This window comes from Ahaetulla prasina, chromosome 12, assembly GCF_028640845.1.
Source record: "Ahaetulla prasina isolate Xishuangbanna chromosome 12, ASM2864084v1, whole genome shotgun sequence".
Taxonomy (NCBI): domain Eukaryota; kingdom Metazoa; phylum Chordata; class Lepidosauria; order Squamata; family Colubridae; genus Ahaetulla; species Ahaetulla prasina.
In genome coordinates this window covers 19648877-19674213 of record NC_080550.1, presented here as the reverse complement: position 1 = coordinate 19674213, position 25337 = coordinate 19648877, and the positions used below count along the sequence as shown (strand labels likewise).

General features: G+C 39.3%; 1 protein-coding gene across 3 annotated transcripts in view; it reads right to left on the bottom strand.

Annotated features, from left to right (window-relative positions):
* WWOX (WW domain containing oxidoreductase) overlaps window positions 1–25337 on the bottom strand; it is a 736218-nt gene that overhangs the window by 493 nt on the left and 710388 nt on the right. The window lies entirely within an intron of this gene.

Here is a 25337-nt window from a genome sequence, read left to right as displayed (position 1 = left end):
CAAAGCCCCTTGTGCTCATCAAGGGCAACTTGGCCTGGCTTCAGAGTGAGACCAGAAGGTCCGTGCCCTGTGCCATCCATCTTATAATTAGTGGTGTCTAGTTAAGTGTGAGTGAATCCATCTCTTCTCAGATGAGTAAGGGTGCTCCTTTAAGGAGCAGCTCAATAAACGTAGCTGGATAATCACATGAATTCTAGCCTTCCGTCCCACCCACCCCAATCCATCTGACCAAGTGTTGTCCCAGGAAGAGCATGATTTAGAAGGGAAGGGTAGATGGCTGAATCCAGCCTAAAGTTGATCACCTGTCCCTATGAGTAACACGCAAGTTTTGTTAGCATTCGAGGTTAAAAGCGAATATAATTTGAACAGCTTGAAGAGGGGTACAAATGATTTTGAGGGCCCCCTTTTCTCTCCGGTTAGGGGATGTTTTCGTGCAACGCTTGAAGAAGCGAGTTTGCAAGCTGTCTTGGGTGGCTAAACTTGCCAAGTCATCTCTGGCAAAGAGAGACAGAGAGAGAGAGGGAGAGAGGGAAGGAGAGAGGGAGAGAGATGGAGAGGGAAAGGGAGGGAGGGAGAGAGAGGAAGAGAGAGAGAGAGAGAGAGAGAGAGAGAACAACAAATAAGAAACTCTAGGGCTGTCCTTTGCAATGGTGCACAGTAGGAATAGACTTCCAAATACAGATTATGAAGTGCATAGACATTGAAGTGACAATAGACATAATTCCAGAAGATGCACAGCCTGTGTTTGTTGCAGAGTCACCAGCAAAGGTCCTTCTGGCTTCACCTCCCCGCTCCCCCGCCACCATGAATAAACAGTGCTGAAATGAAATCTCACTAAGATCTATGAACACACTTCTGCACGTTCTCCCAACAGTTTTTGGTGGGGGAGAAGAGAGAGGTGGGGGGTGACTACATCAGCAATTCCATGTCAGCAACTGGGGCTAGGAGAAAATACCAACTCCTGTCCTAGGAAGGAAGGAAATATGCCACCTTGCTTCTAAATGGGTTGGATTTGTATGACTTGGCCAAAGTAACCATTTGGATTGGATGAAGGGATCCATCCCAAGTGTCAAAACGTTAGCCCAAATATTTTTACATTGAAAAGAATTATCCCACCTGCAAGTCTGTTGCTAACTTTAATAGGACAATTCATTTGGAGAATGAATTCGAAGTTAGATCAAATCCCAAACATCCTTCGGGATTTTAGACCTTGTTTGGCCAAGTAGGTAACTGGTCGCTCTCTGATTTTTTTTTTTATTCCAGATAAACTTAGAGATGTCCAACGTGTCAGCGGCATAGAACGCAAATTGGAAATGTTGCCAAAATTGTCTATGTCCAACCTTGCTTAAAGTTGCCAAGGTTGGAGACCCCCTGGTCTATGTGCATGCACACACATATATATGCCAATGAAGTCTTAGTTGATGGAAAAGGATCTCCCCTAATGATTGTCCATTCATTGGGCAATGATGTGATGGCGCTCACCTAAAGATCTAACTTGTTAGCAAATAGCTAAAGTGGACTTTTGGGCTTTAAGGTATGGACTTAAAACTCGTTTTGGACCTGTTACGACACAGTGGGAAAATATTGTTAAATTAGAGTGGTGTTTCAATGGTCTGAATTTGGGAGGAAGGATGGAGATTTGCTTTGTGATCTATTTAAAGACATGTGGCTACTTATATTCCAGTTTCAAATCTAGAATCTGGCAGCTTATTATTTGCAGTGGAAGAGACTTTTTCTTGTTTCAATGTCTGGAAATGTGAGAAACAAAAGAGTTTGGTTAAACTATCTGCTACTATTTTTGTGAAAATATGACATAAATTACTCATAGCCCAATACAGAAACTCTCTTTTTTAGTTAGTCTTTCAGCAAGTTTGAATCATTTTATAACATAAATATCTTACATTACGGATCAATACAAAGAATAGTTGTCATTTCTAGTGTGATTTCTAAACATTTCTTTCCCTAAGGGTAGAAGAAAGGTAATACTAACTATGCAAAATATTAATTTTTCCCCTCCTGCCAAACTACATATTATCCAAATTTCTGAAAAGTCTGAGTCCAGTTATGAAATTATTGGAGGGAGGTTATTTATCTATTTATGCGAGTGTGAATAAAATTAATATATATGGGGGGGAGTAGGGATACAGAATAAAAACAAATATTATTTATAATATTATTATTCGTAACAATGCCAACAGAAGGAGAAGAAAAGCCCGTTGTGAATTAATTGTACGCTTTAAACACCCTTCCTCATTACATAGATCACTTATTGCTCAGGCTATGACCCAACTAAATTGAATGTTTGTCAAATAATCACAGGCATTTTAATTAGTGCTGTCACTGAATTAAAGGAATTTGAGTTGTGTAATTGGATGAGGTTTAGTCAATTGGCTGCCTTTGTGTAAATTTGCATAACCTAATTTGTGCATGTGTCTACTTACATAAGACCAACAGAACTGAAGGGGAGCCCTAGTTTCTTTTGCTGGAGCTTTCTCTGAGAACATGATCTGTTCAGTCTTGTTTTCTCGGTGGAATGAGCGGATCCTACTTCCATTGAGGAGGTTCCTGCGTTTGGGGTGCTAAAGAAACTGCTTTCAATTTCTAACTATGTTCCACGAATGGGAGGCAGCTGGAAAAATGGCAAAGTCCAGCTTAAAGAGCAAAAGGGAATTCATTTTCGTAAACAACCCCAGTTAAAGAGTGGCATTTCATTAAAACAACAACTACTACTACTGCTTGCTTGGAAGTTCTAAAGGCTTGATTTGAATGTTAGTTTTGATCTGTTCGGCTGAATTCATGAATTCACGAGAAGTAGTAGAATAACAGAAGATGCACATTGGTTTTGACCTGCTGGTTTACCTACAATCAGAGATGGACGGGTCATAGGTGACCCTTTAGGTGATAAAAAGCCCATCCTCTGCTCCCCTACTTGTTCACTTAAGAAAGCTTAGATCAGGGGTTTCCAAACTTGGCAACTTTAAGACTTGTGGACTTCAACTCCTAGAAATTCCTCAGCCAGCTTTGTTTCTGGGAGTTGAAGTCCACAAGTCTTAAAGTTGCCAAGTTTGGACACCCCTGGCCTAGATATTACTGTTGATGTTCTGTTAATAAAAATAGAAGTCTTTATTGGCCAAGTGTGATTGGAGACACAAGGAATTTGTCTTCGGTGCAGTGTTAATGTTACAAGTGTTAATGTTAAAAGTGCTGGAATAATGCTACGTTAGGAAAATGGCAAGACATTTAAAATTGTGATTTGTAGCCCGGATGCCGGCTTGATCACTTAAGGAAGGGCACTGGTTAGAAAAACAAGACCCAGCAGCAACTCAGGATGAGGGGCAGCTCCAGAAAGGGCCATATTCCATGCCCCATGTCTGAGATTCTTTCAAGATGGATAAGATATTGGTTGGTTAAAATGCATAAATTGAGAAGGACAGAGAGAGAGAGAGAGAGAGAGAGATGGAATATCTTCTTCCTTACCATCTCTCTAGTTCATCAGCAGGAACCCCATTAATGGCCATCCTCCATATTACTGATACAAGATAAGTTCATTGTTGATGAACCAGGAACTTTAGTGTACCACACCAGGACATTTAGCGTTCCTGCTTTAAACAGCTTAATTAAAAACTTCTCAGGCAGTGACTAGGTGGCTCAAGTGGCTAAGACGCTGAGCTTGTCGATCAGAAAGATCGGCAATTTGGCGGTTTGAATCTCTAGTACACGTCTCCTGTGTGGGGAGGAGGGTTGGACTAGATGACCTCCAAGGTCCCTTCCAATTCTGTTACTGTTAAACTTGTTACAAACGGACCATGAGAATCTATTGTGATGGTTTTTGCTTTTTTTTTAAATGGGAAGGATTCTGTAAATTGTTTCGGCAATCTAAACAAATTTTGTATCGCTACTTTTCAAACAATCAAAAAAAGATTGCCTGTTCCATATAGGGCATTCATGATTTACGAAGTGGCCCACTTGCATTAACCTCTGACAAAAGCTGGTATGTGTATGTGTGGAAAGACAAAATGCATAAGATAAAACGTTTTCGAAGTCCTACTGAATATTTCACCATCTTGAAAGAGCGTTTCCAATTCAGTCAAAGCTTTAAGAGCCGTTAGACTGGAGCACTCAGTTGCAGTCTTAATTGGGAAGGAGACGATATTCAAGAATTAATGTGAATTAAGTTTCAGAACTGTTGCCACTTTGTTGCTATCTAGATCAGGGGTCTCCAACCTTGGTCCCTTTAAGAGTTGTGGACTTCAACTCCCAGAGTCCCGAAGTCCACAAGTCTTAAAGGGACCAAGGTTGGAGACCCCGATTTAGATTACAGAGGATTAGGTGAGGGAGCTTGTTCAGTACAAAAAATTGAGGTAGTCCTCGGTTTACAACAATTTAGTGACCGTTCAAATCTACGATGGCACTGAAAAAAGTGACTTATGACCATTTTTCACACTTACGACTGTTGCAGCATCCCCATGGTCAGCGGTTTGGCAACTGGCTCATATTTACGACAGTTGCTGGGGCCATGGGGTCATATCATCGTATTTTGTGACCTTCTGTCGAGCAAAATCAATGGGGAAGCCAGAGTCATTTAACTATGTTACTAACTTATTGTATTGATTCACTTAACAACTGTTCGTAAAATGGGACAAAACTCACAACTGCCTCACTTACCAACATAAATTTTGGTCTTAATTGTGATCGTTAGTCGAGGATTACTTGTACACAGAGGTGAGTTTCAATAATTTAACAAACGGTTTGCCCCAGGACTAAAAATGTGGGTGCACATGTGTGGCCTTCTACGCATGTGCTTTGCTTGCGTGCCCGCTTGCACACATGCACATGACTTAAAAAAACACAGCTAAATAGGATAGCATGCAGGCCCACCCACAGGTCAAAACTACCGGTTTGCCCGAACCGGCTTAATCCCACCCTGCTTGTACACCATTCTTAAGGAAACATGATTTTTAAGTGTTCTTCCACTTTCCAAGCAAATCTGAGCATCCTTAGATTTCTCTCTGAATTTGTATGCATTCTGGTTTGAATTCAAACCAGTTGGCGTGAACCCCTTACCAGGCATTAAACAATACACCACAAGTAACACTTTTTTTTTTTTTGGTAGGATTTTCTGATATATTTCTTAAACATAATCCCAACATCAGCTGGGAGAAGAGACAAAAAAATAGGCCAAATTGTTTTGATCCATCTTTGCATCCATCCTACTCTAACGACCCACATTTTCTGCTTTATAACAATAAACATCAATAAATAATTGTTAATAGAAAAACTTTCCAATCTTTTTTCCGCTAAGCATTTTTTTCTTAAACGTTAGGATACAAAGTGCCAAATTCCAAATAATGATTTATAACAAGTATTTATATATCATCGACGACTGGACTAAAATTACTGTCACTTAATAATATATTCATCCAACCTTTCTAAGACAATTTCTAAAACAAGACAATTAACACGATCCTCCATGTTTGATATTTAACATTCATGATAGTTGTGCCATTCTCTCCCTCCCTAATTTTGATTCTGAATTTTTTTGTTCTGATCTTCCTGAAAAAAACGACAGTCTTCTATGTTTTGCTAAATACATTGAAAAACATGGGATTGCCTATTGATTAATATTCCCCATTACATGTGTAAAGTAACGGTAGTAATATTGCCAAATATTTTAAGTTCAAGTTTTGAGATCCCCAAAGAGTTGGAAGCCAATCCGGTAGTTCTAGGATCAAAGGTTTTCTCTCCTCCTCCCTCCAAAAATGGTGGACAAGGTCTTGGATACCGGATTCCCATCTTTCTGTCAACCTCAGTGGTTCATGGAAAAGATAAGAGTAGGCGGGATTGTCCACTATGTCCTATCTTGACTTCAATTTTCGGTGATACAGGGATAGTCACTTGTCCACACAAGTCTAGTCTCCAAGTCTGACTCTTGAATCCAGACAAGTTCTACCATCTTAACATTCCCTAGAAATAAAGATGAACCTTGTCACTTCATGGGGTTCAACTGTTGGGAATGATTATCACTTCTTGTTGGCTGTTTTTCCTGGCCGTTATTTTATGTTATTTATAATTTTGTCGTATTGATTTGATTCTGCCTTTAAATATTGTTAGTCACCCAGGGTCATGTCCTTGAGGTGGCTGGCTATATAAACTCAATAAATAAAGCAATCCATTCAGATATGTGAGAATGCTCAATTTGGAAAACTCAGCAAACGTTCCTTAGATTTTCTCCCTTCCTCACGTGTCCCATGATAGTTTTTCAAAGACAAATTAGGTCCTTAGCTTATCTGGGGCTTCTGGAATAATTATACCATCTACCTGCTTATTTCTTTTTTTGTACTTATGTAAATGATTTTGAAACACCCATGGATATTTTCTGCAGGAATATGTGGCTAATTTATTTTTTCCTATAGATGTTTGTAGGACCTTTACATTGGGCATAACTCTAGAATCGCTCATCCAAGAAGAAAGGAGAAGATAGGGTTAAACTGAGTGATTACAGGTAGTCCTTGACTTATGACCACAATTGAACCCAACATTTATATTGCTATGCAGGAGTTTTTAAGTGAGTTTTGCCCCATTTTATGACCTTTCTTGCCAGTTGCTAAAAGAATCACTTGCAGTTGTCAAGTTAATAATACGGTTGTTACACGCATTGGTTTCCGCATTGAATTTGCTTGGCAGAAGGATACAAAAAGTGATAAACTTTGTATATTTATTGTTTTTTATCTTGGCTGTACACCGCCCTGAGTCCTTCGGGAGAAGGGCGGTATAAAAGTTTAATAAATAAATAAAATAAATAAATAAATAAATAAATCACGTGACTCCGGGACACAGCAACGGTCATAAATATGAAACCGTTGCCAAACCTCTGAATTTTGATCGCATGATCATGGGAATGCTGCAACGGGCATAAGTGTGAAAAACGGTCTTAAGTCACTTTTTTTTAGTGCCTTTGTAACTTTGAATGGTCACTAAACAAACTCTTGTAAGTCAAGCACCACCTGTATTCAATGGGCAAGAAGATAGGTGGAGAGTTGGGAAATGATCTCAGACAGCTAAGGAAGTTTACTAAGATTTCTGCCCTTTCAACATAACGCCGTTTTTGAAAGGCAATGGAGCTTATTCAGTTACAGACTATTAGTAGCTGGTTACTACTGCATAGGCATTTTGGGTGAGGTGGATAATTGCAATCAATTAAGCAATGAATACAAATTAATATTGAACTGTCTTAATGCTACAGGGGAAGAGGGCATTTCCATAGGCATGTATGGTTTTTAAAATCTCATTATTATGAGTAATGCAGCCATTAGTATTCTAATGTAGTCTAGTGCTCCTGGTGGAAAGACATTACATGCCTAAATGTTTCATTTCAGACGTTGCTGTTTTCAAAGTGTTTATGTTTGCTAAAATTAGCATCCAGCCCATTGTATTTCACCCATTGGGGTGAAATATAATTTTTTTTAGTACTACTACTATTTTACTACTACTGTGGGTGTGGCTTGGTGGGTGTGGTGTGGCTTGGTGGGCGTGGCAGGGGAAGGATACTTCAACATCTCCATTCGCATCCCACTCCAGGGGAAAGATACTGCAAAATCCCCATTCCCTCCCCTCTCCTGGGGGAAGGATATTGCAAAATCCCCATTCCCACCCCACTCTGGGACCAGCCAGAGGTGGTATTTGCAAGTTCTCCGAACTACTCAAATTTCTGCTACCGGTTCTCCAGAACCTGCTGGATTTCACCCCTGATCCAGCCCTAAAACATACCAGGCCCATACACACAAAGGAAAGGAAAGGAAAGGAAAGGAAAGGAAAGGAAAGGAAAGGAAAGGAAAGGAAAGGAAAGGAAAGGAAAGGAAAGGAAAGGAAAGGAAAGGAAAGGAAAGGAAAGGAAAGGAAAGGAAACTTTAAATGACATTAAAAGTTCAAAATAAACTGTAATCAATATATTTTGAAAAAAAATCATTATGGCATTTGTATTACTCCATGCCATCCACAATATGAGTCTCTTTCCTGTGTTAAAATAAAATATAATTTGCTGGCACTTTATAGAAGGACCATTCATGTTTTGGGGATCAGTTGTGTCGGGAGCTCAGCTTGTACCTGTGTTGTAGAAATGTTTACAGTTATAGATGTGTTTGAAAGGTTGGTTTTCATTTATAGAAGTGCAAAATTTCTCAATCAGAAAGTAATTTGATTTCATTTTAGTTACCTCTGTCTCATTAAAATGCATCAGGGAGCTGACTGATAGATGTAGCTTGATCTGGAATTTTGTTATATTTGGTAAGCAGATATGGTATATTTTTATGATTGATGTTTAAGAAACCGGGATAGTGAATTCCATATAGTAGATTGTATGTATTTCTTTTGATTTTGAATTTTTTTCTTGGGTTAGATATCTAACGATATTTTTGGTTAATTGTGCTACAACATAGAATCAAAAATAGATATTCCTACTCTTTCCTTGGCTTCCATAACATAGAGAGTTAAACATGATGCAAGAGAGTAGAGAGTTAATTTCTTAATTCATTTTCAACAGGACAAAGATTTTAGGATGGCAACCTAGTGTGTGATGTTAATTCGGATGGATGTATAAGAAAGTAAGAGAAAAAAAAACACCTGGAAGTCTGATAAATATTGGACAACCATCATCACTTGCCAGATGGAGTATAGTGACTTACTCCCAGTCCAGGTCTTATTCAGATTATTATATGCTCACATTGTCAGAGAATGTGAAACTGTATTAAGGTTATGCTAATGTGTGTGTGCAGGCACAATTACAGAAATGATTACAATAACTTAAATATTGTACATTTGTTTCATGAAGACAATACATTTTTGTGTGTGCTGGCTGAATTTACTGTTGACATATTAATCATTTATGGAGGACTCCAAATTTCCTGTTCTCCTTTCTTAAGAGTATTATTTGGATACGAGATTCCTTCTAACAGAGAATGACCTCGGACACTGTTCATCTAGAAATGATTTGATAAAGACAAATGTTCCTTAAAAATTAGGACATGTAGTCAGCCATTTTGTATGTACAAGAATTGATGGATCTGAGCTAGGAATGTCCACCCCCATCAGTAATGTAAGATGCATCTAGCCCACTGAAATCCCCATAACAATCAATAGTCTGAAATCATCAGCCAGAGTTATGTCCATGTCCATATTCCCTTCTCTGGGAAGACAGGAATAGATAAATGGAGACCAAACAGCTTTAACAATGTCTAGTTTTGGAGTCTAGCATATTTTTCAGCAGGAAGAACACCAAAGAGTTAACCGTATAGTGAACCTTTAATGTCGGTCTTCCACGCATTTAGTAGCTGCCTGTGTATGCGCTCAAGATTATGAATCAGTTTTCCCAAAAATAATTGTATGGTGTCTTCTACTTGGAATCACCAACTAGGTTGCATCATTACTATGTGTTAAAAATCAGTATGGAGGTGGTTAAAATTAGCGTGGAGCTTGCTCATTTATAAAATCCATCATAAAAAGTAGGTCAGAAAGGTAGACTTCATTACCGCTTATGAGTAAGCATTGGTTTCTCACCAAAGCAGAATGGTCCCTTCCCATATGAGAACTATACTTCCCGCCTTCCACTCAACTCTCTCACACAAATACACAACATACACAGAAGATATGACCCAGAGCTTGTTGGTGCATTCTGCTGTCATCTCTCTTTGAAGTATTTTGAAGATTTATCTATAATTAACTTTAATAATATTTAAATACATTATTTCTATACATCGTGTATATCTAACGCCACTGTGTACATATTTCTACAAACCTTTAATATTCTTGAGGTTATTAGTCAACATTAAGCATTTCTTCATGCGTAATATTTCAAAAGGAAGAAAAAAAAGGCATCTCATTATGGAAGTTATCGGCTTCATTTTGTACTGAACTGTTTGATCTGATTAGATAGGAAGCTTAATAATAACAATGATGATTTTAAGAACTGTGAGGTAGAATGGGAAATTGATCCAAATGGCCATGAAAGAGCTACTGAACTTTCCAAGACTTTTATTTATTCTTTTTAAACCATAAAATAACAGACACATCAATTCCTAGGAGTGTTTAGGGCAAAATCTACTAAAAAGATGTTTTTGTATAAGGCTAAGTTCCTATGAACAAAACTGATGTGTTCCTGATAGAATATTGCTTTTAAAAAAAGATCACCATTATAAACCCAATGAAACCTTGTGATTTCTATGGCATTAAGTTTTCGGATGACTTGCACATTACATATTTAAATTTCAGTGTTGAAATGCACTTGGAATAGCAAGGGCATGGAAAGAGGACGCCATGATATGATAGGGTAAAGTATTAAGTGTTAATTCTGTCTTCCAGAAGCTAATTAAGGGAATGTATTTTGCAATAATACAGATCTAGTAAGCAGCCTCTAATGTCTGGACTCTGGCTATAAACCAGGCTTCTCCTCTATAATATATGTGTCATAGATAGTCTGCTGTAAAGTGAATTGAGTTTAGTGCATCTCTCAGGCTAAAAGACACTGGTCTTGTTAATATTTCATTTAGTACATACTGTAGCGTCTCATTTATATCACGTCTATAATTAATGGTGATAGCTTAGGCACTGCCTTTACAAGGAGAGATCCCTGTATGTTGGTTGATGGATAATGAGGAAAAAAAAATTAGATAATTTCATTCACCAGCAGCTTCTTGATAGTTAGTTAATCGCATCCATTGCCAGGGTAAATAATGCTCCATTGTGTTTGTGACCATTTTAGCCGCATTTGATGGAACTAGAGTAGATTCAAAGCTGAACCATGTTTTTTAAGTAAATAAATAAAGGGACTTTTTGTATTGTGCTGCACTTAGCAGAATTCAAACGGTCCACCCTCAAACTTTTGCCTTCTTTTGTCCAAAAATATATCTCAATATGCATGTGCTAACTATTCAAACATCTGTATTTTAAGGGAAAAAAATATACAATTAAGCTGCCTTTCTCTTCTATGTAGATTGTAAATAAATGTAGATGTTCCTTTCCCCCTTCTTCTCCCACTTTGTAAATATTTGTAAATATTAACAAGCTATGCATGCTAATATTCTAGGCAATTTCAGGTACTTTTATAATCCAAAGGCATGTACTTGAACTGGTTTGTTAAAAAAAAAGGAAAAGAAATCTACTCCAACTCTTTAAAGCTTACTAGAAATTAAAAATTTGTTACTAGACTGTTTTTTTCAGCCTTTTGTGTGCATTTCTTTTTAATTTGTCTCCTTTCTTGGTTTCTCTAGCAGGAGAGCTTTTTGAAATTATGCTGAATACCCTAATCATTTATTTCACACTTACAAATTCAAATAAACTCATTATTCTGCAGGGAGTTGGTATTCAGAGTTATCTTCCCAAGTCTCAAATGAATCTTTCTGCAGAAGTTGGATCACAAAATCAAGAAATCCATACAGAGTTGACTAGCCAACCACCAGCTACTTATCAAAACTAGTAACACAGGTAGTTGCTTACATTTATGCATGGACATTACACATTCTCCCAATTGTGCTGTGTGGAAATTAGCCAGCTGCTAATACTGAATTTGCCCATACCACAAGTTAGACTTTTCTTCAACATTTATAACCTATTTTGGGAGAGCAAGAAAGCCAGTTTAAAATAATACAGATTAATGATAAACCCAAGTCCTGAAAAGAATAACTGAAGCAATGAATGAATTTGTTGTAATTCATTCTTAAATCACTCTGGATGATCTTGATACACCAATAATTTTAAGGGCTCAGAGATATTGCAATACACAAACTATCTGAGTTCTCAGACTAAGAACTAAAAGATCCATAATAGATTGGGGGGGTTTTTTGGGGGGAGGGGTGGGAATGATATGATCCTACCTGGGGATAGGCTTTTATAGAAGGAGAACCCAAAACAGACCTTCAAACCTGGATTCAGTATTAAAAAAAGATATAAAACTTGTTAATCCACAAAAAAGTTCACGAAAGGAAAAAAGGTTCTACGCGAAGGCAGTTTCAGTCCCTACTATGCTAAAATTCTCTCTTGAAATGGCTGACAACGATGAAGAAAGAGGAAGAGGAGGAATTTTAAAATTTAAAATTCCCAGGGTGTTTGAGAATTTCTTTCAATGCTCTCCCCAAACAGAGTTTTTGAGGTTATGTTACTGTTGACATGGCGGAGGAAGCTATTCATGGGAGCAATGATGGTGATCGTTTCTATTTGCACTTTTTCTATTACCCAAAAGTGCCATTGGCTACTCACTTCCTCTTCTAAGAAAGCCCCATGGGAAGATTTGCCCTGATATGGTCTCTTAGGATTGAATTGAAACCTAGGAGAGGTGCAGGCAAATGGAGAAACAATTGCAACATGAACATTGAGTCAATCAAGCACACAAAACATGTCAATGCCAATACTGGTTCAGTCAAGCACACCGATTCTCTTCTGTCCAAATGTCATTTTTTTCAACTGGATGAGAATCGGGAAAAATATGAGCTGATTATGTTGATTGGCCACAGCATTAGCTCTAAGAGACAATGGTCACTGACTACAATTAGAATGACCTTGAACCACTGTTCCAACCTATCGCCTTCCTTTGCTACATTGAAAGCCTCCAGCCTCCATCGGAGAAAACATGGCTTCTTTCACCACGATCAACACAAAGGAAATAGAATTGACTCTGGAAATAGTAGCATGGGATGAAGAGGAAAGGCAGAGTCATTTCAGGATGGAGTTAAGAGTGTCAAAATGCCAGCTGTGACCATATGATCAGAGTTACAGCCCCTTTCCAATGGGTATTACATATTTTAGTAAAGGTAAAGTTTCCCCTTGCACATATGTGCTAGTCGTTCCCGACTCTAGGGGGTGGTGCTCATCTCCGTTTCAAAGCTGAAGAGCCAGTGCTGTCTGACGACGTCTCCGTGGTCATGTGGCCAGCATGACTCAACACCAAAAATGCACAGAAAGCTGTTCCCTTCCCATCAAAGGTGGTCGCTATTTTTCTACTTGCATTTCTTATGTGCTTTCGAACTGCTAGGTTGGCAGAAGCTGGGACAAGTAACGGGAGCTCACCCCGTTACACGGCACTAGGGATTCGAACCGCTGAACTGCAGACCTTTCAATCGACAAGCTCAGCGTCTTAGCCACTGAGCCACCACGTCGCTAATTTACATACTTTACACAGAGGTAATTGTGCCAGTTTTGGTACTACCCTGTTTCCCCGTAAATAAGACATCCCCTGATAATAAGCCCAATCAGGCTTTTGAGTGCATGCGCTAAAGTAAGCCCTCCCCGAAAATATTTAAACGCAGAGCTGGAAATAAGGAAAGAGGGCAAGAGGAGCCCCATCTTACTCCACGTGCCCCAAAATAATAAAATAATAAGACCTCCCCAAAAATAAGGCCAAGCGCTTATTTTGGGGTTTAAAAAAAATATAAGACAGGGTCTTATTTTCGGGGAAACATGGTATGTACTTGCCAGGGCATGCAACTGAAGAAAGACTGTTGAACAATCACACCTGCCACATGACCTTTCACCCTTGACTTTCAGCTCCCAATTTGCAAGGCAGATCAGGTGCCCAAAGATTCCTTTCTATTACAGGAGGGGTGAAATGCTCCCAGTTTGGACCAGATCACGCAATCCAGTAATGATGGCGGCAGGTGGTTTGGAGAACTGATAGCAAAAATCCCTCCCACTCACCCCCCATGCCCAGCTGAGCCGCACGATCATCAGAACTTTTAAAAGCATTTTTTCTTTGGCTGAAAAAATGCTTTTAAAAGTTAAAAAAAAAAGCCTCTGGTGATCGTGCAGCTCAGATGGGATCATCAGAGGCTATTAAAAGCATTTTTTTTTGGCCGAAAAGGTTGTAAAAAATGCTTTTAAAAGGCTCCTCTGACAATCCCAGCTGAGTTGCCTGATCACCAGAGGCTTTTTTTTTCTTTTAAAGGAAAAAAATGCTTTTAAAAGAAAAGAAAAGCCTCTGACGATCAGGCAACTCAGCTGGGATCGTCAGAGGAGCCTTTTAAAAGCATTTTTTCTACAACCTCTTCAGCCAAAGAGGTTGTAGAAACAAATGCTTTTAAAAGTAAAAAAAACCCAACAATGTTGGCCACGCCCACCCAGTCACATTAACCCCCCCCACCAAGCCATGCCCACAGAACCCGTAGTAATAAATTTTACATTTCACCACTGTATTATTGAAAAAAGAATGAGATTTTTTTTAATTTTATTTCAGGGCATCACTCCAACAGAACTAAAACTTACTACTTTTACCTGCAAAAGACTCCCAAGGAGCCTGACACCATTTCCTCAAGTCACATAAAGTTTTGTTTTTGCTATTCACCCAAGTAAGCTATAATAGTCACTGTTGAGACTACAACACTTGCATTTCATATATTTCATATCTGCAGAGCAGGACTAAGGTAGTGGGGAAGCTAAATCTGGTTCTCCCAATCCAAAATTTATCTCTTTGCAAAAGTTTGCAAAAGTTCTCTCCAGCTAACAAGAATCTTTCCCAAACGGCAGTCTTTCCTTAAGGAATCTGTTCAAGGGACGCTTTCAGGTTTTACATGAACTACTAATTAGCAACTTGCATTTTTTGCTTGGGTTGTGGCAGGGAACAAGAGTGTGAATGCTTTTCCCAATTTCCTGCCTTTGTTCAACCCATCCCAGCACAATTTCCATAACCAATTCATGCCCACACACCATTCATCTCAATCCCGTTCTTTTCTCGGTTTCTCATTTTTTGTTTGCTAGTTTTCTGTCTCATAGCCAGCTAAGAGGTTGATGAAGAACTAGGAAGGCCCATGTTCCACTTTAAACTCTACAAATACATCACCTTGCAACACAAATGATTAGGGGTCTGGAGGCTAAAACATATGAAGAACAGTTGTAGGAATTTTGTATGTAATTTAATGTAAAGAAGAACCAGGGGTGACGTGATAGCAGTCTTTCAATGTTTAAGGGGGAATGTCACAAAAAAGGAGGAGGTCAACAGTTTTCCAAAGCATTAGAAAGCAAGACAAGACACAACGGACGAAAACTAAGGAGAGAAGCAGCCCAGAACTACGAAGAAATTTCCCAACAATGAGAACAATTAGCTAGAAGTTATGAATACTCCATCACTGGAGGCTTTTAAGAAGAGACTTGGACAGCCACTTGTCTGGAACGGTATAGGGTCTCCTGCTTAAGCAAGGGATTGGACTAGAAGACCTCCAACTCTGCTTTTCTTTTCTGTTCCGTACCTTCTTCCCGTCCAGCTATTTCACAGTATGGTGGCTGTGGAAAGGAGAAGAGAATGCTTTGTGCAGTCTTCTGATTTTTGGGGGGATGAAAGGTAAACTAGAAATCTAACATCAGCAGCAGCAGCAAACAATGATTCGACTCAGCTTCCACTATGGCCAGGACAGGGGTGGGCTTCAAAAATTGTAGCAAGGGGTTCTTTGCCATTTTGCTAGATGGGCATGGATGTATCCTAGTCAGCCTCCTGCACCATGGCAGGGTGTGTGTGCGTTTTTGCCCTCCCTGGGCTCCAGAGCTTTCCTCGAGCCTCTGGGAGGTGAAAACAGCCTCTCCAGGCTCCGAAGGCCCTCTGGAGGCTTCCTGAAGTTCCGGTAGGCCTGTTTTTCGCCCTCCCCGAGCCTCCGTGCATACCCTGCACTAACCTGCATCCAAAACGGGCCTTGTGGGGACTCCTGGGAGGGCTGGGTGGGGCCAGCCAGGAGTGGGATTTAGGGGTTCTCCGAACTGCACAGAATCTTAGCTAGAGGTTTTCCCGAACCCCTACAAACCCCCAGCAGCCCACCCCTGGGCCAGGACCAACCAACTATAGAAAAGCTCATTAAACTTGAAGTAAATAGAATACTTATAACTTGCATACTTAGTTCATCCTGTTGAAGATTTTTCTTTCTTAAAATAAAGAAATAAAAAAAAAACAAAGACAGAATATTCCTAGGAGGGGAGGGATCCCACATCTTTTAATCCTTTAAGTTGTGGGCAAAGCTGTCTCTGCTTTAGTATCTATGGAAACCAAATGCAATGCAAAACTTTTTTCAGGGAAAGCAAAACAGCTTTCATGCTAAAAAGACGCTTCTCTTGGGCGAGGTGTATCAGGATAAACAAATTAATTGACAGTATTTGCTTGACTTCTTAGGTTTCTCAAACTTAACTTGATGTCTCTGGGAGATTTTCCCCAGTCCTTGAAGTCTTGTAAGAAGGCTTTTTATAAAGCTGATTTGACATGGGGGGGTTATGTTCACGTGGAACTGTGCTATCCTTCTAATAGAGGGTGCAGAAATGGTTCAGAGGATTATTATCTTTTGACAGACAAAACCTATTACCTTCTCACTAGGAGGGCAAAGTTAGTTTTTTAAAAAAAAATTCATACAAAAATGGAATCAATTATCAATATCTGCATGGTTTCTCCAGGTTGGTGGATGACAGCTCGTGCAACACTTCTATTTTATGTTCTTTTTTTTTTTTCATCAATTCTGGAAAACACGTGATGATTTGACAATAGGTCTTCTTCAGTTAGAAAGCCTCCACGTTTTCTTTAAATTAACTCCCTCCACTCAGCCCCAGCATGCAATCTTCTTCCACAGAAAATTAGGGGGTAATTTGTCTCATTCCCCACCTGATTTTTTTTAATTTTTTTTTGAAAAACCAACCACTGGGAGATTCTTCAGACCAAGTTGTCTCAAGCTTTGTTACTTGCACATCGCGATGTGACAAAGCACGCATCGATGTTTCATTATGACTTCTTGGATAATGCTATTTTTTTTTTTTGTTTACATTTATACCCCGCCCTTCTCCGAAGACTCAGGGCGGCTTACAGTGTATAAGGCAATAGTCTCATTCTATTTGTATATTTTTACAAAGTCAACTTATTGCCCCCCCAACAATCTGGGTCCTCATTTTACCTACCTTATAAAGGATGGAAGGCTGAGTCAACCTTGGGCCGGGCTCGAACCTGCAGTAATTGCAGGCTACTGTGTTCTTAATAACAGGCTTTACCAGCGTGAGCTAAACCGGCCCTTATTTTAGTGCATAATTGGGCGGTTGAGTTGCAAAGCCACATAAAAATGCTGCAGCCTTTTGAATGTTGCCAGTTGATCGAATTTGTCCTGTCAAAAAGTTCTCGAGATTTTGGAGCGCAAACACGTCCACCCTCTGTGGCTGCTTCTCCTGTGTTCTTTTCCATCATCTGAAAACAGTTACATCGATCCCTTTCCTACCCTCATTAAACTATTTTTTTTTACAGTTTAATATGTAAGTGAAGCACACCCTCGAGTAACTAATAGATTAACAGTCGGTTAAAAGCAGTAAAACAAAACAGTCCGTTAAATCTGAAAGTACATTTTGCATATTCAATATGTTTTATGCATAGGTAAAATGGAAATGGGACGCGGTAGCTCAGTGGCTAAGACGCTGAAGCTTAACGATTGAAAGGTCGGCCGTTCAGCGGTTCGAATCCCTAGTGCTGTGTAACGGGGTGAGCACCTGTTACTTATCCCAGCTTCTGCCCACCTAGCAGTTCGAAAGCACGTAAAAAATGCAAGTAGAAAAATAGGGACCACTTTTGGTGGGAAGGTAACAGCATTCCGTGCGCCTTTGCCGTTTAGTCATGCCGGCCACATGACCATGGAGACATCTTTGGACAGCGCTGGCTCTTTGGCTTTGAAACAGAGATGAGCACTGCTCCCTAGAGTCGGGAGCGACTAGCACATATGTGCGAGGGGAAGCTTTACCTTTTTAAAATATTTTACAAGAAGAGTTCTCCATTCCTCTGAAAACAATAAAATACCCTATCCCACCAGACTTGAAATCCTAGGCTTAGAAAACTTGGAACTTCGTCGCCTTCGACAAGACCTAAGTTTAACCCATAGAATCATCCATTGTAATGTCCTTCCTGTTAAAGACTACTTCAGCTTTAATTGCAATAATACTAGAGCAACCAATAGATTTAAACTTAATGTCAACCGCTTTAATCTAGATTGCAGAAAATATGACTTCTGTAACAGAATCATCAGTGCTTGGAATACTTTACCTGACTCTGTGGTCTCTTCCCATAATCCTAAAAGTTTTATCCAAAAACTTTCTACTATTGACCTCAACCCATTCCTAAGAGGACCATAAGGGGCGTGCATAAAAGCACAAACGTGCCTACCGTTCCTGTCCTATTGTTTTTCTTTTCTTCTTCCTATATATATATATATGCTTATACCTCCTTATATTTACTCATATATGTGTTTATTTACTATATAATCTTTTTGTATGATACCTACATATATTGTTGTGACAAAATAAAATAAATAAATAAATAAAAATAAATAAATAAAAATGGCAATGAGATTTTATGCATATGAAAAAATGAGATTTTATGTATTGTATGCATCTCACACATGCATAACACAGGAGATAAGATGTTATTCATTGGCACAAGCAAGCAGTCTATGGATAGAATTTTCCATTAAAACAAAAGTTAACTTTTTGAACTTCCACGTTTCATTCATGATGAACTAGAACGGAACATTTTAAACATGTATTTAACAATGAATATTAGCAATACTTTGTTTAGCCTCATATGTAAGGGCCAGCAAGGTTCTTATTTTCAGCTTGGCCAGCACTTAAAAAGAATAATGCTTGTCAGCACTGCTCACCTGAAGCAATCGCATGAAACATCTTATTGGAAACACCAAGGTGACCTAAAATGGCAACACACTCTATTCCAAAAAAGAATTATAGCTCATAGGTAGACCACAACTTTCACCTGCAAAAGGTCTTGGGTTCAATTCTCCGCATTTCCTGGTAGGGTTAGATATAGTCTTCTGTGAAATCATGCCCAGCCACTGCAAGTCAGAGCAAATTGAACTGACTAGACTCGCTAAAAGAGAGACTTTTCTAAAATACATTACAACTTTTGTGATGGGGAGGAGGTGGTGAGCAAACTATTTCAGATGTTACAGAAGTACAATTTCCAGTACCCTTTCTTGGCCATACTTACTGGCTCAGCAGACTAATTCTGTCTGTTATTAACACAGCTGCTTGCAATTACTGCAGGTTCAAATCCCACCAGGCCCAAGGTTGACTCAGCCTTCCATCCTTTATAAGGTAGGTAAAATTATTTATTTATTTATTTATTTATTCGTACTTTTATACCGCCCTATCTCCCTAGGGACTCAGGGCGGTGTACAACCATATAAAAACACATAAATATACAAAGTAAAACATTCATCTAAAAAACTTATTATATAGGCCAAAATTTAAAATAGACATATAAACAATAAAACCCAATTTAAAACCAAATCTAAAATTTAGACATTTAAAATTTTAAAAATTTTAAAAAATCTAGTCCAGTCCTGCGCAAATAAATAGATGTGTCTTGAGCTCGCGGCGGAAGGTCCGAAGGTCAGGAAGTTGACGAAGTCCTGGGGGAAGCTCATTCCAGAGGGTGGGAGCCCCCACAGAAAAGGCCCTTCCCCTGGGCGTCGCCAGTCGGCACTGCCTGGCCGACGGCACCCTGAGGAGTCCCTCCCTGTGAGAGCGCACGGGCCGGTGGGAGGCATTCCACCCAGAATGCCTCCCAATCTGGGAGGACCCAGATTGTTGGGGGCAATAAAGTTGACTTTGTATATAATATACAAATGGATGAAGACTATTGCTTAACATAGTGTAAGCCGCCCTGAGTCTTCGGAGAAGGGCGGGATATAAATCTTCGGAGAAGGGCGGGATATAAATTCAAATAAAATAAATAAATAAATAAATAAATCTTCAGGAAGTTAAATCTCAGCGACTACAAGAGGAAAATAGACACAGCCTGGTGGCGGAGTCAAGAGAGGACTCAGCCTAGAATCATTAGATTCCCACAAGCGGTATAAGTCCAGCCCCCACCTTAAATTCTATTAATTCTTATCTAGCGTCAATTAGTGCTGGCAGTTAGTTGACTAAATTCCTATGTATAGCCATGAGCAATAAATCGGCTTCACTGAAACTTAACATGTGGTCCTTTTCCTTTGTACTTGACAACCCACAGTTGGACTGGTAACTGGATCTTGCTTAACATCTCTTAACTTCAATTTGACCTCACCCTACCCTTATATCAACTGTTCTGTTACAGGCAGCCTATGCACCTTGGGAGGTTTGGGGATCTGGATGATCTTCTCTCTTCCAAGCTTTCAAATTCTTGTGCTCAAAGGGGAACCTTTGTTTTTGTTTTGTTTTAAAGTTGACCATCAATCGACTCTGCTTTGTGTAAGCAGACAAGTCATTTGAATGTGCACCCAGCTGTTATAATGGCCTGAGTGACAGCTAAGCCAGATAAACACAACGCATGTAACCGAGCTCGCAACAATCTGGGCACACCTTTTGTTCATTCAAGTAGCTTGAAATGATTTGGCAGTCAAGGACACAACATTTTGAATTAATCTGTTGGAGTAAAAAAAAAAAAAACCATCTCGCTAGCATGGTGGAATTGCAAAGGCATGAGGGAGGCTGGGGGAGAATAATGGGACACTCATTCTATCATCTGCAGGGGTCAGTTATTATTCACAATTTCTTTCAGGGCTCAGAGATCTCATTGCTACAGAACACCAGCTTCCAGACCACCCTGTGGCTGCTTATGAAATAATTAATTCTATGCAAAAATAATATTTTTTTTAAATAAAATATAATAATAAAGAAAAGATCACCTTAAGTACCAGGCTTACCATTTGATCGTAGTAAAAGTTGAAGATATTTTTTTGAAGTTATTTCTCCCCCTCATTCCATGAATGAGTTCTCCAAAACAATATGGAAGACAATGACATGCTACACAGTGGTGGGTTTCACTTACCTTTGCTACCAGTTCGCTCGTGCATGCGCAGAATGTATTTGATGACGTCCGGGAGGGTGGGCAGAGCCTTCCGCCGCCGCTATTACCGATTCGCCCAAACTGCGGTGAACTGGTAGCAACCCACCACTGATGCTACATCTATCAAACATTTTATGTGTTTTATGAAACACATCAAACATCTATCAAACATTTTATGTGTGTTGATTATGCACTGTATGCATATGTTCTCTCTGTGTGTATCTGAATGTGTGCTTATCTGCATATATTTTAATTATTTATCATATTTAGAAACCGTGGATATTGTACAAATAGACATGAGAAATTCCATGTTTCATTCATGATGAACTGGAACAGAACATTTTAAATATGAATTTAACAACGAATATTAGCAATACTTTATGCTCATATGTAAGGGCAGTCAGGGTCATGCATTTTTAATTATTTATCAAATTTAGAAACCACCAATAGACATGAGAACTTTCTCTCTCTCTCTCTGTCAGTCTATCTATCTATCTATCTATCTATCTATCTATCTATCTATCTATCTATCTATCTATCTATCATCTAGATAGTTTAGTACTGTAATTGTCTCAATAACAAATAAGAGAATTTGGCCAATTTTAAAAAAAATACTGTATCATCATACAGTTAAAAACGAGAATAAAGTAATTAATATATATCCCAAAACTGGAAAATGCATATATTTCTATTGAAGGAGCAATTTTTATCAGCAAATTCCCTGCCCTACCATCTTCATAAATATACTACAGAATTTTTGGGAAGCCCCTAGACTTCGACTTGGATGGGAGAGAAAGCAGGTACTAAGAGTCCAACCCCAAACATTTATAATACCTCATTGGGTTTTCTTTGTGTGTTTAAATTTCTCCAGAAAGAAAGGACCACAAAATAAAGGAGAGATATGAGCAAATGATAAAAGCATCATTCTGTTCACTTGATTTTGTTTTTCCAAAATCTATCCTTGCCATTCCCACTGAAAGTCCAGAATTGTTTCCAAAGATGACTAATAATAATAATAATAATATATAGGTTTTAACAAATAATTTTGTTTCTCAATAGCAACAATTAAAACTTCTAGGAAAGATGAAAGATTAAAGTGATCAGAGCACAATTATGTGAGGGTGATCCCTTAAAAAAAGATCTATTCACATTCATGGTTTTCATTAGCTAAGTTTTATTCTTCCCCATGCACCCTTTTTTTAAAGTTGCTTCTTGCTTCATAGATTTTTGTCCAACCATAATTGATTTAAACCAGGGGTCTCCAACCTTGACAACTTTAAGACTTGTGGGCTTCAATTCCCAGAGTTCCCCAGCCTGAGGAACTCTGGGAGTTGAAGTCCACAAGTCTTAAAGTTGCCAAGGTTGGAGACCCCTGGTTTAAACAGTATTTTTTTTTACAGTGGCCAAATTCTCTCGCTCGTTATTGAGACAATTACAGTACTAAAGTAGATGATTGACAGACAGAAACAGGAAAGTCAAGATAGTGATGACAACCATCCAATCAAAGCCCCCACCCTTTATACGTGTGTTGAAGCGCGCGTGCACACACACACACACACACACACACACAAAGGGTAAGGCTTAGATCACAAGATTATGATCTAAGATATCTTGACTTTTACTCTTGGACATGGATGTTGACTCTACGGTAATAAATAGGTGTCAACCTGGAAACCGCTTAATGCTTATGAGTTTATTATGATTTCCCCTTAATTCTTTCTATTTAAATAGAATGGATGGCTGAAATCCATCCATTCTATTTAACATAGATGTTGAGACTCTAGAAAGAGTGCAGAGAAGAGCAACAAAGATGATTAGGGGACTGGAGGATAAAACATATGAAGAACGGTTGCAGGAACTGGGTATGTCTAGTTTAATGAAAAGAAGGACTAGGGGAGACATGATAGCAGTGTTCCAATATCTCAGGGGCTGCCACAAAGAAGAGGGAGTCAGGCTGTTCACCAAAGCACCTGAGGGTAGAACAAGAAGCAATGGGTGGAAACTGAACAAAGAAAGAAGCAACTTAGAACTAAGGAGAAATTTCCTGACAGTTAGAACAATTAATGGGTGGAACGACTTGCCTTCAGAAGTTGTGAATGCTCCAACACTGGAAATTTTTAAGAAAATGTTGGATAACCATCTGACTGAGATGGTGTAGGGTTTCCTGCCTGGGCAGGGGGTTGGACTAGAAGGCCTCCAAGGTCCCTTCCAACTCTGATGTTATGTTATGTTATGTTAAATAAAGAGCATTAGATCTGGTCAATTCTGGCAAATTGTTATCACAAACACTCCCTTCTGATTCAGGTTAAAACCAAAGTTTGCTACTGAATGTCTTGGTATCTTATTCATGATTTGTGAGGAAGGCGAAGTCCGCTGAATGACAAACAAAGGAGAAACTATTGTCCTTCTTTTCCAAGGACAACCGATTCTTAGTCACACACGCAGCTGCTGAAAAGAGTTTCTTTTAATGCCTCTCCTTGGGGCTGAAGAGAAACTGAGAAGCCAGAGAGGCTGAAGATGGGAGACAAGTTGCTTGTGCAATGAATGACTGAAAATATATAGCAATCCCACTTAGACTTATATATCGCTTCACTGTGCTTTACAACCCCTCTCTACGTGGTTTACAGAGTCAGCATATTGCTCCCAATCTGAGTCCTCATTTTACCCACCTCAGAAGGATGGAAGGCTGAGTCAACCTTGAGCCTGGTGAGACTCGAACTGCCAAATTGCAAGCAGCCGGCAGTCAGCAGAAGTAGCCTGCAGGACTGCATTCTAACCACTGTGCCACCATGGCTCATGATATATAAATATCATGGCCCCAGCGTTACCAAGTAATGCCGTTCATGTGAATGTCTCCCAAGCTCTCATCACCTTCAAAAATATTTGTAAAGTAGACTTTTTAAAAAAATTCAACTAAAAAACAACACCAAAAAGAGACCAATGTTCTTGGTCTCCCAGCATTATCGCCACCCTCTTTTCACAAGCTGTGGTGAATATTTTCATTATAACATAACATAGAACCAGATTTTCTTTTTTTTTTTGCGCCCTGGATGAGAACTGAGTAAGAAAAGGAAATAACAAAGGAGCCCACAAGTAGCAGAATGAATGGGTTGATTAAGTGGAAAGTACAGAAAGCGGTGACTCTGATGACTCACAAACTGCTTGTTCTCTGATATTCTCTTTATCGAGGTAGATCTCCTTCAAGATATCATGCTATTGACGGTTCTTTGACATGCTGGTGTAATTACTCTGCCTAAGTAGGGAATTGGTACGCTGAGTGCCATTTATATTTATATCATGACTTGTTCTATTTAAGGAAGCAAGAAGAGATTGTGTAACAAGGGGGGGGGGGAAATAAGTAGCTGGTTAATCCAGGGCAAAGGAAAACCCTCAAAAGCAGGGGTCTCCAACCTTGGCAACTTGAAGCCTGATGGACTTCAAAGCTGGCTGGGGAATTCTGGGAGTTGAAGTCCGCCAGGCTTCAAGTTGCCAAGGTTGGAGACCCCTGCTCAAAAGCACAAGAGTTAAAGTGTTATCTATGGATGGAATAACCTCCTGATAGAGATACATTTTTAATTTCATCTCTCTCCCACGTGCTAATTTTTTTTCTACCTGCAGAAAATCTAGCAAGAAAGAGAGCAAATCTAACCCATTGGTTTTTTTGGCATAGTATAGTAAAGAACAAAGTTAGGTTAGATGACCCTGCACAGAGCTCCAATTTTTCTTTTGCAACTCAGGGGCCTTCTACTTATCATGAGCTTTCATAAAGCATCTGCATTGTCCTGCCATTTGGAAGGACAAACTGAACCAACTCAGTCATGAAAATAATAAATGACACACCATAACAAACAAGAAAGATGACGACAAAGACTCCAGGAACATCTCCTTATTCTAAATTGGGTTGGCGGGCAGAATGGGACTAACGGAAGGGTGAACAAAACTTTTGTTACAGTTTTTCCCCTGTAAAAGCATCGTCTTCCAATCTTGGGAACTTGAAGAAGTGTGGATTTCATCGTTGGCTGAAGAATTCTGGGTGTTGAAGTCCGCCCATCTTAAAGTTCCTAAATTTGGGACACACGCTGCTGTAAAGGGAATTAGATGCTCTCCACCAGAGCCTTCATCAATTCCGAGAATGTTTAGTGTGTTTTCTACGGAACTGTTTGCCAGGCTGATGAATGGGCCCTTTGATGCTCTTGTTTGAAAATCAGCTTGTTTGAGCTGTGATGCTGGAGAAGGCCCCTTGGACACCAAAGGTGACTAACAAGCAAGTACCAAAGCGTACAACATCAGACATGGAAGGCAAAATTGTGTCTCACTTACTTTGGCCACACGGGGGAATTCACTGGAGAAAGCAATTATCATAGGAATAGTTAGTGGTAAAAGGAAACCAGGAACACGGTTCAAAGAACATGGTATTTGGACACCATCAATGCTGACACCAACCAGAGCATAGAAAAATTGAAATAGTGCAAGATGGGAAGACACCTGGCCCATAGAATTGCCAAGAGCT